The sequence below is a fragment of the Cucurbita pepo genome, chromosome LG02 (genome assembly GCF_002806865.2).
Source record: "Cucurbita pepo subsp. pepo cultivar mu-cu-16 chromosome LG02, ASM280686v2, whole genome shotgun sequence".
Lineage (NCBI taxonomy): Eukaryota > Viridiplantae > Streptophyta > Magnoliopsida > Cucurbitales > Cucurbitaceae > Cucurbita > Cucurbita pepo.
This window is the reverse complement of record NC_036639.1, coordinates 7,763,717-7,776,598: the sequence shown is the minus strand read 5'-3', so window position 1 is coordinate 7,776,598 and position 12,882 is coordinate 7,763,717.

Genomic DNA, 12,882 nt, shown 5'->3' with positions numbered 1-12,882 from the left:
TATATGTCTCATGGGATCCCAAGTAACATAACATAACATCATATATATGTCTCATGGGATCCCAAGTAACATAACATAAATTTAGTTATAACATAACACCATACACATCAAACAGTCGCAAGTACGACACGTGTAAGGGGCATAGAGCACAAGTCGTTCATACTTTGTACAATTCATCTCACCAATCCAATAGTAAAACCACTTATTTGGTTGACCCAAACAGTCACTAAACTCAACATCTCGCCCGCCGTTTTCAAACCGGACCCATCTGGGGCCGGTCAGACCATGATCGACTCCGGCTCCAATTTGACGTATTTGGTAGATGAGGCCTACAGCAAGGTCAGAGAAGAGATGATCAGATTAGTGGGGCCCATGATGAAGAAAGGATATGAATACGCCGCCGTCGCCGACATGTGTTTTGACGGCGCAGTGGCGGCGACGGTGGGTCGGAGGATCGGCGACATGTGGTTCCAGTTTGAGAATGGGGTGGAGATATTGGTCGGGAAAGGGGAAGGGTTATTGACGGAAGTGGAGAATGGGGTGAAGTGCGTGGGGATCGGACGGTCAGATAGACTTGTGACTGAGAGTAATATAATCGGGAACGTTCATCAGCAGAATATGTGGGTGGAGTACGATCTGAGCAATAAGAGAATTGGGTTTGGTGTTGCTAAGTGTAGTGGATTGAAGGCATGATCATGGACGGTGAAGATTCATACTATTCTTCTGTGTATCTATTTATATTACCAAATTTTGTTTTTAACAAAATTTGTTGTAATATCAATACTTATTGATCATTCATTTTATTGGTGAAGTATATGACTTTTTTTAAGTTTCATACTTCCTAAATATAATTTAATGGGTTAATTTATAAAATAATTAAATAAATAAAACATTAATATCCACGTCTTAAATTAAATCATGGGTCATCATAATTTACATGATTAAATGTATACATCTTGTAAGCGGGCTCTCTTTTCACCTCTGGGTGCGAAGAAAATAACTAACCTTGCTCTCCCACTAGACACAACTAAAACCAACCTTGCTCCCCCACTAGGCACAACTAAAACTTTCTCAGTAAAGTACCCTTTATGACTCATGAACCTAAACATGCTTCGTTCGTCGATGAAAGATTGGATTGGCAGACAAATAGGTGGCACCATTGTCACATCATAGGCTAGGCACTCGCACTTACGAAATCTCGAGCTCATGCAAGAGGACTTGGATCCAGATTAATTCGGCCAGTGCCATCAACAACCGCCTTGTATTTGGCCTCCATACTAGAACGAAAAACTGTCGATTGTTTCCTTGAAGTCCAAGAGATAAGATTACCACCAAAGAAGAGATTCATAACCTAAATCTTGAAAATAAGGTCATTAGAGAGGGGTACCAAAATCAAGTCTTAAACTTAGCTGTTATTAGAAACTTCATGTGACAAACAAATCAAGAGTTTCGAAATGTATATATGTCAAACAAAAAGTGATGGCCTCCATCACCAAGGTCTGTGTAGAGGCAAACCCCATCATACACACAAGACGAGAGTGTGTGATATGAACCAAGAGACATCAATCATACAATATATTTCATTGAAGATGTGAAGAAAATGTTTCATTCATGCCACATTGAATAAGAATCAAGTTTCACACATGGTATGAGAATGAAGTTTCATTGTTATAAATTTTGGGTGATATGAACCAAGAGACATCAATCATACAATATATTTCAAGATGGGTGGATCATAATTTAGAGTTATACCTTTCTTTAAGGATTATTTTCACCCTTTATTAAGATATTATTAAAATATTTTTTGATAAGCGCCTACAAATGCTGGAATTTGCAAAGCTAGAGGTCCTTCTAAAATCCTTGCAAAACGTTCACAGAGAAAGCTAACTTAACGGATTGATTCCAACCAAGAGTTGGTTAGAAGATGAATGACTTTTAGATCGAACTTGGAATCTATGATGATCACTCTTAGATACCAAGACAATTTAGTGTTTGTATTCAAACATGAATATTACATGTCTCTAAATGGGCCCAAAAGATAACCCTGACATAATACAAAAGATAACCCTGGCATAATAAGGTTCAGCCACCAACTACACATCACTAATAAATGCATTAATGAATGCTATTAAATGCAAAATGAATGCTATTAAATGCAAATTGAAGAAAATAAGGCATACATACAAACTATTAATAAATGCTATTAAATATAAATTGAAGAAAATAAGGCATTCATAAATACCAATGGCAAGTCTTCTAATCACTTTCCAATCTCAGCCACTCCATTATTTTCTTGATTTGATTCTTGAATCTTCTTTGTATTACTTCTTGTAATTGCTCATTCGGGTACATGAAAGTGATCAGTGGTTGGATTCATATCATCCCCCATTTCTTTAAAAGGATTTGTCCTCAAATCAAATTCTTCGTTCTTTCCGGACAACAACTGAATATTGTTTTTTTTTTTCACTTTTTTTTCCTCATCTTTACCTTAGTTTCTTCTCTCCACTGCTGTTCTTCATATTCTCTTCNTTCTTCTCTCCACTGTTGTTCTTCAGATTCTTTTCTTTTCTTCTCTAATTTCAATTGGTCACAATGTACTTCATATGGAGACAATGGAAGTAAAGTAAATTTCTTCCCACACAAAGTAAAAGTATACTTGTTTATCAAACCATCAAATGTTACCTTTCTATCATATTGTCAAGGTCAGCCGAACAAGATGTCCTCCGCATGCATTGGTACGACATCACAAAGAACTTCATCTTTATATCTTTCAAGAGTAAAAGAAATAAGAGCTTGGGAGTTTACCTTAATTTCTTCATTGTTTGTCAACCATTGAAGTTTGTACGGTTTTGGATGGGGATGGACAGAAAGTTGAAGTCTTTTTACAAGGAAGCTGCTTACCACATTTTTGCAACTTCCACTATCAATCACCAAGCTGCATGGGTTTCCTTTGATCAAACATCTTGTGTGGAACAAGTTTTCCCTTTGATTTTCAAATTTCTCTTCCTTGATTTGAACATTGAGTACCCTTCTTGTGATCAAAGATATGGAATTACCTTCTTCAACATACTCATCATCATATGCTGCGATTTCTTCCACAAGCTGTGAGTCATGATCCTCACATTCATCATCTGAATCAAGTATACCATTCCTTATCACCATAACTTTTTTATTAACACACTCTTTGCTCATGTGTCCAAACCCTTTGCACTTCCAACATTGAATAGAACTAGACTTCTCCTTTACCGTCTTTGAAGCTTCATTCTTTTTACCAATGGAACTCTCAGCTTCCACTCTTTTAGCAGCCACAAACTTTTCTTTTGGTGACATTGATTCATTTCTATTCACAAAACTATCCTTGTTCCAAGTTTTAGAATTTGAAAAGATGTTAGTTCGTGATGTGTACCTTTTTGAATGCTCTTTTTCTTCCTTCAATTGGTCTTCAATTTTGAGAGCATAATGATACATGTCTTCCAGATATGGTGGTGGATTTCTGTCAACAAGATGAGCAATTTCTCGATTCAAACCTCCAAGGAATCTAGACATGGTATCTTCTTCTTCTTCTCTAACATTTGCTCTTTCCATCATAGTTTCCATCTCTTGATAATATTCCGCCACACTTTTTGTTCCTTGCCTCAAACCTTGCAATTTAGTTTTCAAATTTCTTTCATAATGTTTTGGAACATACCTTTTTCTCATGGCTTCTTTAAGTTCTTCCCATGTCTCTATTGGATCCTCCTCTTTTCTTCTTCTCTCGGATTTGAGATGTTGGTACCAATCACCAGCATGATTGGTAAATTCGGCAATAGCAAGTCTCATCTTCTTATTTTCACTATAGGTGTTGCAATCAAACACATGCTCTATCTTTCTTTCCCATTGCAAGTATGCCTCAGAATCTGCCGTTCCACAAAATGGTGGGATTTTGAGTTTAACTCCTCCATCTCTATCTTCATGTACTCTTTCCATCCTTCTAGGTTGCATAATAGTTGCATGGTTATTTCTTCCTCTCCATCTTCCTTCGACAACTTGTCTTTCTTGTACTACTATATCTTCATCTTCTTCTAATGTTCGTTCTTGTCTTTGTTGTTGCGCCCTTCTTTCTTGTCTATCTTCCATCATCATTTGCATCATACCTTGAATTGCTTGAAGAATGGTTGTATTAAGATCTGGTACTGGTGGTACTCCTTCTCCATTATGTGACATTTTGTTATCAAGGGGCCTCTCCACACTTCTCACAAAAATTTCACTCAGGGACACCGTGTTTAACACTCAAAGGTGGGCTTTTGGTACTAGGTTAAGAATGTAAAGGCTGACTTTTTTTTTTCTTTTTTTCGAGAATCTGAGAGAGAGAAAAAATTGATACAAAAAAAATAACAATAAAAATATTTCACCTCTAGAGCGGCCAAAGAACGTCGACCAAATGCTCTGATACCAAATGATAAGCGCCTACAATGCTGGAATTTGCAAAGCTAGAGGTCCTTCTAGAATCCTTGCAAAACGCTCACAGAGAAAGCTAACTTAACGGATTGATTCCAACCAAGAGCTGGTTAGAAGATGAATGACTCTTAGATCGAACTTGGAATCTATGATGGTCACTCTTAGATACCAAGACAATTCACTCCAGAATTAGCTTGATCAAAACTAATTCAATGAATCGGTTTAAACATCAAACCTAAAGCAAGGTTTGAAAAAGAATAACACCAAAAGGGTATCAAGAAAACACAAAGATTTTTGTCTGTATTCAAACATGAATATTACATGCCTCTAAATAGGCCCAAAAGATAACTTTAACATAATAAGGTTCAGCCACCAACTACAAATTACTAATAAATGCTATTAAATACAAATGGAAGAAAATAAGGCATTCATATAAACTATTAATAAATTCTATGAAATATAAATTGAAGAAAATAAGGCATTCATAAATTGTGTTAATTGGTAGTTCAACTACCAATGGCAAGTCTTCTAATCACTTTCCAATATCAGCCACTCCATTATTTTCTTGATTTGATTCTTGAATCTTCTTTGTATTGCTTCTTGTAATTGCTCGTTTGGGTACATGAAAGTGATCAGTGGTTGGATTCATATCATTTTTAGTTATGCCTAATGGGGGAGCTAGGTTAGTTATTGTCTTCGCCTTTAGTTATGCCTAATGGGGGAGCTAGGTTAGTTATTGTCTTCTGTCACGGTCATGCTCGTCCAAGACGTGTTGCCCATAACCGCATGCCTATGACAAGCCCAACCCTTTATGTCTTTTCATATTCTAGTATTTTACTTTTATTTTCCTAAGAAGTATGACGTTTCAGAAATATCATGTCTAGGCCTGTCAGACATGAAATGCTGTCAGACATGAAATGCCTCAGAATGTCCTATAGGGGTACTCTAGGGGATATGACTAGTTGTTATTGTAAGTCGTTATTTCTCTCTTGTTTGCTTATATAACGTCTCTTTCAAAAATCTCTCTTTCGAAAATCTCTCTCTGCCCTCGCTTTCTAAAACCTTCTCTTAAAACCGAGGCCAGAGGCTCGAGCATACGTCACTTGGCCGTAGGCGACGCAAGAACGAATTGGCTTAGCTCACTTATCGTTGGAAAGTGAGTGCCGCACAATCGCAAGTCCACTGCCATTAAAAATGCGATTGTGACAAGTGGTATCGAAAGGCTAACACAATAGGGAATTTATTGTTCTAACACAAGAGTGGTGCAAACAAGTCCATTATAGTCGGTGACTATTTTTACATGTTGTAGGTAGTTAAAGCCCAGCACAACTAGAGATGAGTTAAAAATCAAAAAGGGTGATGGGACAGGTCAGTAATAGTTTTCTAATTACAGTACATTTTTGTTAAAAATTAAGTTTTAAAATATTTTGCCAAAGCATCTCATGTCATTTATGGTCAACTAAACTATGAATAAATTTAGGCATTAACTTTACGAGCGCGGTGTTTTTACCCTTTTTAATTTCAGAATGGAACATTTCCATCTATTTTCTCTAAACCTTTCATTCATTTGATGGTTTCAACTAAATAAAATTTTCGTTTCTTTCCTTCTCTATATATATACATGTATGTGTGTATATATATGTATATATATGTTTGGATCTCATTCTACATCTTCATTACCAATTTTAATTTTCATAAGAACCCAAAGGAACATTATGGAGTTTAAACCTCGTCTTTGCTTCTCCCTCTTGCTCTCATTCACCCTCATTAGCTTAGCTCAAATTGTGCCTCATCCAGATACACAAATCATTACTAATTCAAATAATCTAGATTTATGTAGCTTATGCTTTTAATAGGACATCATTTTAAGTCATTCATTTGGTATAAATTAAATCTAATAAGTGAACAAAACATCTCATATAATGATTGAAGTTTCACGAAAATAAGGGATGACAACGGTGGTGATAAATGACTATGGTGAACCAAGAGTTAATAATAGACATGATCCAAGGCTTCCACTACCACCACAGTTTAACGCTTCTACCGTTGCCGATGACGAGAGCAATAAGAAACCCTACACAAATTTGTTTATTGGAAGACAACTTGTTGGCAGCAGCCTCACCAAGGAAACTTAAACAAAGAACTAATGGTGTACTAAAAATATTATATTATTTATGTCAATAATGGAATAATATATGTTATCAAATATCCATTAAACTTTTTTATGAATGGAAATCTCTTTATGGCTACAAACATTTACGTTTAAGAGTTGGGGATATTGATTCATATCTTAGGCTAATTAAGACAAGGAATTTTAACCATCCTCATAGTTTATAATGGATTACTTCAATCGCTAAAGACACATCATCCCAGTTTCAACCGCTCAAATAGGATGTGTTTCATGAAGAGCTAAAAGAAAAATAACTAAAGGAAGGCCGTGAATTTCTCAGTTTAAGTTTAAGCCAAAGTTTCTGAAAATCAAAAAATTTCTTCCCCACATTTAACTTTATCCTCTAGGTTGTTTCTTACTCTTGGTCTTATACCATTAGCTTTCGGGGAAATATAGACAATTTTGGTCAAGGAATTGAGAGAAGATGAACTCCAAATCAACTAGACCAAGAGCAAAAAAAACAACCTAGAGTTTTGGATAAGTACAGCGTCGAGTACCTTACTTTGACCCCTTATAGTGCTCGATTACGAATCAATTTAAGTGGAATCTATCTTAAATGAACTGTGATATGTAGGACTATAAATTTTGTGAAGAACTCGTGTAGAAATATTCGTTGAATCGGTGGAAAACAAACAATTTAGAGGAATAAAATCACGCATACTGCCATATTTCAACGTCTAAAGGTTAAGGACAATGATGTGGCAGTCTGTGACCCAACTTGATATGAACCAAGACATATCAATCATGTAATATTAATGTCATATTAAGGAGAATCAAGATTTATTTATGCAACAAAATCTTCCAGATACTTCAAGTGGGGGTTCATTTATTCTTAGATGGTTACAAATTTATGATTGATAATTGAAAACTAGATTTATGGTGTTTCATTAATGTATTAAGTCTTTTTATTTATTTTTAGATTACATTTACATAGTGGCTAATTATGGTGATAAAGTAGGAAGGTTACAAACGGTTGAAATGTCTCATGAAGGTCAAATGTTTCATTTTGAGGCAAATAAAGTCATGTATGTTATTTTTGTTAAGGAGACTTCGAAAATATGGGAAAATGAGCATTTGTACTCTTCCTTAGGCAATAGCTAAGTTTTTTTTTTGCAATTCTAAGTAGTTTAGGTTACATGATCATTCAAGTTTGACATAATCAATATTGCTTGTGGAGTGATTTGAATCTTAAACAAATGTTCTTACCTTAGCATATTTGATCAACAAGATAATTTGAATCTTACTTGTGTTTTGGGTTGATGTCTTATCAAAATAAGTAAGTAGTCATATGGAACAAACATCAAATAGTACTTGCAAGAATAGATTAGGACAAGCGGCATATGATTAGAAATCATATCTAGGAACCTAATTGACTTAATATCATGATAGCCAGAGGGATTAGAAACCATATGAGAATCCTTACATACATGCCGAAAGGATTAGAAACTCGTTTATAACTAGTTATTCTTTGAGCCTTTGATATGTGTCCTAGAGTATCAATATGTTCGTTATAGATTATGAACTATTATTTTACGTTACTAAGGTACTATAACCTAGTTACAGGTCTCAATGTCTCCTTTAGGTTGACCATGTACCTTGTAGGGATGATTAGGGTGAAACCCTATTTGTCACGACTTAATATTTTATTACAGTCCGTGACTAACAACGGCACATGAATGCACAAAATAATTTAAGTATGCAACAAAGAAAAATCATTTACTTCCAATAAAATTTCGAACGACAAACAAAAACAATTAACAGTTTGGAAACAAATTACAAAAGAATGCAGCAAAATAAAGACTAGACTGACGCCCCGGGACAACCCATTCCTCTGTGACAATCCCCGTCTCCATCACGCCCTCCTTTGACCGATGCCTCGCGCTCTTGAAAAGGAAAGCATAGGAAGGATGAGTATAAAAATTATACTCAATAAGCCACCTACTTGTAGGCTCTCATCGCATCCTAGCTTAACAGGTTCCCACAGTCTCCTAATTTGGTTCTAGGACATCTGGTTTTAATCTTAGTCCCTTGCGCTTTACCAGTTCATCGTCCTTTCATTTGATACCTAAAGGTTCCATACGCCGAGTTGATATGACCGGTATCTCTCTATGAGGCGCTACCTCTGCATGGCTATCTGAGACTACATAGTATCTAGCCTAGGGGTGTGTTGAGTACCTCCTAAACCCATATAGTCCCCCAGAGAGCGACCCAACCCGTTCCCATGCAGCTAAGGAGCTGTACGACATGGGGACACATTTCCCGTGAGAAATGGCTAGGAGTAGTAAGAACTAGTTAGGAACCCCTAGTCCTCCTACGAAGCTATAGATATCGTTAACACACTAGCAATCTATGAACACTCCTGAGGTACCTCGTCAACGTGGTAATTCGCTAAGTTCCTAGGGGAAGGTTAGGTCTAGCTAGAGTGACTTGTCGCTCTTAACTGCAAATCTCTAGGCTTATCATAGTAATTGATCATAGAAAATAACAGAGTGTGCATGCAACTGTCGTCTAACATCATAATATATAATTCATGCAAATTAGGCACGTAGGCTCAACTGGGCGATGGCCTCCATCAAGCACCTAGAACGAGAAGTTTACGCTCAACGGGGTGAAGTCATCCATCAAGCACCCGGGACGCGGAATACACAATTCCAACATGAATTAAACACATGCATACGTACAACGGAAATTTAAAGCATGATCGCACGCTCAAATAATTCACCCAAAACATCGCATATTATTACACATCATCAGCTCATAACAATCCGTCATAGGAGGCTACTACCTAAGGCGCATAACTAGCATGCATGCAGACCAAGCGAATCTTACAAGTATTTCCTCCTAAATATCGGGTGGTGACTTACCTGGTTGACGCGTGCCCTTTTGTTAGCTTTTCTATGCCCGTGAGGTGTCCAAAAATACTAATTTCCTTCAATTAGGTCCCTAATTACATAAAAATAGTATTAGAACGCGCATAACTAGCATGCATGCAGACCAAGCGAATCTTACAAGTATTTCCTCCTAAATATCGGGTGGTGACTTACCTGGTTGACGCGTGCCCTTTTGTTAGCTTTTCTATGCCCGTGAGGTGTCCAAAAATACTAATTTCCTTCAATTAGGTCCCTAATTACATAAAAATAGTATTAGAACGCGCATAACTAGCATGCATGCAGACCAAGCGAATCTTACAAGTATTTCCTCCTAAATATCGGGTGGTGACTTACCTGGTTGACGCGTGCCCTTTTGTTAGCTTTTCTATGCCCGTGAGGTGTCCAAAAATACTAATTTCCTTCAATTAGGTCCCTAATTACATAAAAATAGTATTAGAACGCGCATAACTAGCATGCATGCAGACCAAGCGAATCTTACAAGTATTTCCTCCTAAATATCGGGTGGTGACTTACCTGGTTGACGCGTGCCCTTTTGTTAGCTTTTCTATGCCCGTGAGGTGTCCAAAAATACTAATTTCCTTCAATTAGGTCCCTAATTACATAAAAATAGTATTAGAACGCGCATAACTAGCATGCATGCAGACCAAGCGAATCTTACAAGTATTTCCTCCTAAATATCGGGTGGTGACTTACCTGGTTGACGCGTGCCCTTTTGTTAGCTTTTCTATGCCCGTGAGGTGTCCAAAAATACTGATTTCCTTCAATTAGGTCCCTAATTACATAAAAATAGTATTAGAACGCGCATAACTAGCATGCATGCAGACCAAGCGAATCTTACAAGTATTTTCTCCTAAATATCGGGTGGTGACTTACCTGGTTGACGCGTGCCCTTTTGTTAGCTTTTCTATGCCCGTAAGGTGTCCAAAAATACTGATTTCCTTCAATTAGGTCCCTAATTACATAAAAATAGTATTAGAACTGGAGTCGGGACAAAATTCAAACAAACAGAGGGCGAACGGGCCAAAACGGGCGTATCACGCGCGAGGAAGTGTGTCAGTCACAAGTCGCACGCGCGGTTGCTTCTACGCAGTCGTTGGTCGGGCGGTCCGGTTCAACTCGAGGTTTGCAGGCGACACGTGTGGTCGTTTCACTTGAGCTGTGTTGCTCCAACCGACGATCGATGCATGTCTAGCGCCTGTCGAGTTAGCCTCCACCGCTCACCGACCGACACGTGGCTGCCGAATTTTTTTTTTCTCTTCTTCTTCTCACTCCCCTACAATCCGTAACACAGTCATTTTTCTGATTTTCATATCTTTTGATTCGGAGTTCGGATTGATATGATTTCTTTAGCGTTTCTATGCCCGTGAGTTGTCCAAAAATATTAATTTCCTTCAATTAGGTCCCTAATTACATAAAAATAGTATTAGAACTGGAGTCGGGACAAAATTCAAACAAACAGAGGGCGAACGGGCCAAAACGGGCGTATCACGCGCGAGGAAGTGTGTCAGTCACAAGTCGCACGCACGGTTGCTTCTACGCAGTCACTGGTCGGGCGGTTCGGTTCAACTCGGGGTTTGCAGGCGACACGTGTGGTCGTTTCACTTGAGCTGCGTTGCTCAAACCGACGATCGATGCATGTCCGGCGCCTGTCGAGTTAGCCTCCACCGCTCACCGACTGACACGTGGCTGCCGAATTTTTTTTTTCTCTTCTTCTTCTCACTCCCCTACAATCCGTAACACAATCATTTTTCTGATTTTCATATCTTTTGATTCGGAGTTCGGATTGATATGATTTCTTTAGCGTTTCTATGCTCGTGAGGTGTCCAAAAATACTAATTTCCTTCAATTAGGTCCCTAATTACATAAAAATAGTATTAGAACTGGAGTCGGGACAAAATTCAAACAAACAGAGGGCGAACGGGCCAAAACGGGCGTATCACGCGCGAGGAAGTGTGTCAGTCACAAGTCGCACGCACGGTTGCTTCTACGCAGTCACTGGTCGGGCGGTCCGGTTCAACTCGGGGTTTGCAGGCGACACGTGTGGTCGTTTCACTTGAGCTGCGTTGCTCAAACCGACGATCGATGCATGTCCGGCGCCTGTCGAGTTAGCCTCCACCGCTCACCGACTGACACGTGGCTGCCGAATTTTTTTTTTATCTTCTTCTTCTCACTCCCCTACAATCCGTAACACAATCATTTTTCTGATTTTCATATCTTTTGATTCGGAGTTCGGATTGATATGATTTCTTTAGCGTTTCTATGCTCGTGAGGTGTCCAAAAATACTGATTTCCTTCAATTAGGTCCCTAATTACATAAAAATAGTATTAGAACTGGAGTCGGGACAAAATTCAAACAAACAGAGGGCGAACGGGCCAAAACGGGCGTATCACGCGCGAGAAAGTGTGTCAGTCACAAGTCGCACGCGGTTGCTTCTACGCAGTCGCTCGGGCGGTCCGGTTCAACTCGGGGTTTGCAGGCGACACGTGTGGTCGTTTCACTTGAGCTGCGTTGCTCCAACCGATGATCGATGCATGTCCGCCGCCTGTCGAGTTAGCCTCCACCGCTCACCGACCGACACGTGGCTGCCGAATTTTTTTTTCCCTTCTTCTTCTCACTCCCCTACAATCCGTAACACAGTCATTTTTCTAATTTTCATATCTTTTGATTCGGAGTTCAGATTGATATGATTTCTTTAGCGTTTCTATGCCCGTGAGGTGTCCAAAAATACTGATTTCCTTCAATTAGGTCCCTAATTACATAAAAATAGTATTAGAACTGGAGTCGGGACAAAATTCAAACAAATAGAGGGCGAACGGGCCAAAACGGGCGTATCACGCGCGAGGAAGTGTGTCAGTCACATATCGCACGCGCGGTTGCTTCTATGCAGTCGCTGGTCGGGCGGTCCGGTTCAACTCGGGGTTTGCAGGCGACACGTGTGGTCGTTTCACTTGAGCTGCATTGCTCCAACCGACGATCGATGCATGTCCGGCGCCTGTCGAGTTAGCCTCCACCGCTCACCGACCGACACGTGGCTGTCGAATTTTTTTTTCTCTTCTTCTTCTCACTCCCCTACAATCCGTAACATAGTCATTTTTCTGATTTTCATATTTTTTGATTCGGAGTTCGGATTGATATGATTTCTTAGGCAAGGTTCTAGATCGTGTTGCAACCTATGTCCTGGTATTTTTTCGTAATTTTTGCTTAACTACCAGACGAGTTAAGAGCGTCAGAAATTTGCTTACCGTTCTCAGATCGAGATTTCGCCACACTTCTTCTCAGATCGTGTGTAGAGGTGTTCTTAGGTGAATATATGAACATTTTAGGACTCGATTCACATAGGAAAAGCTCAGAAATGTAAAATGTCATTCAGAACCTTACCTCGC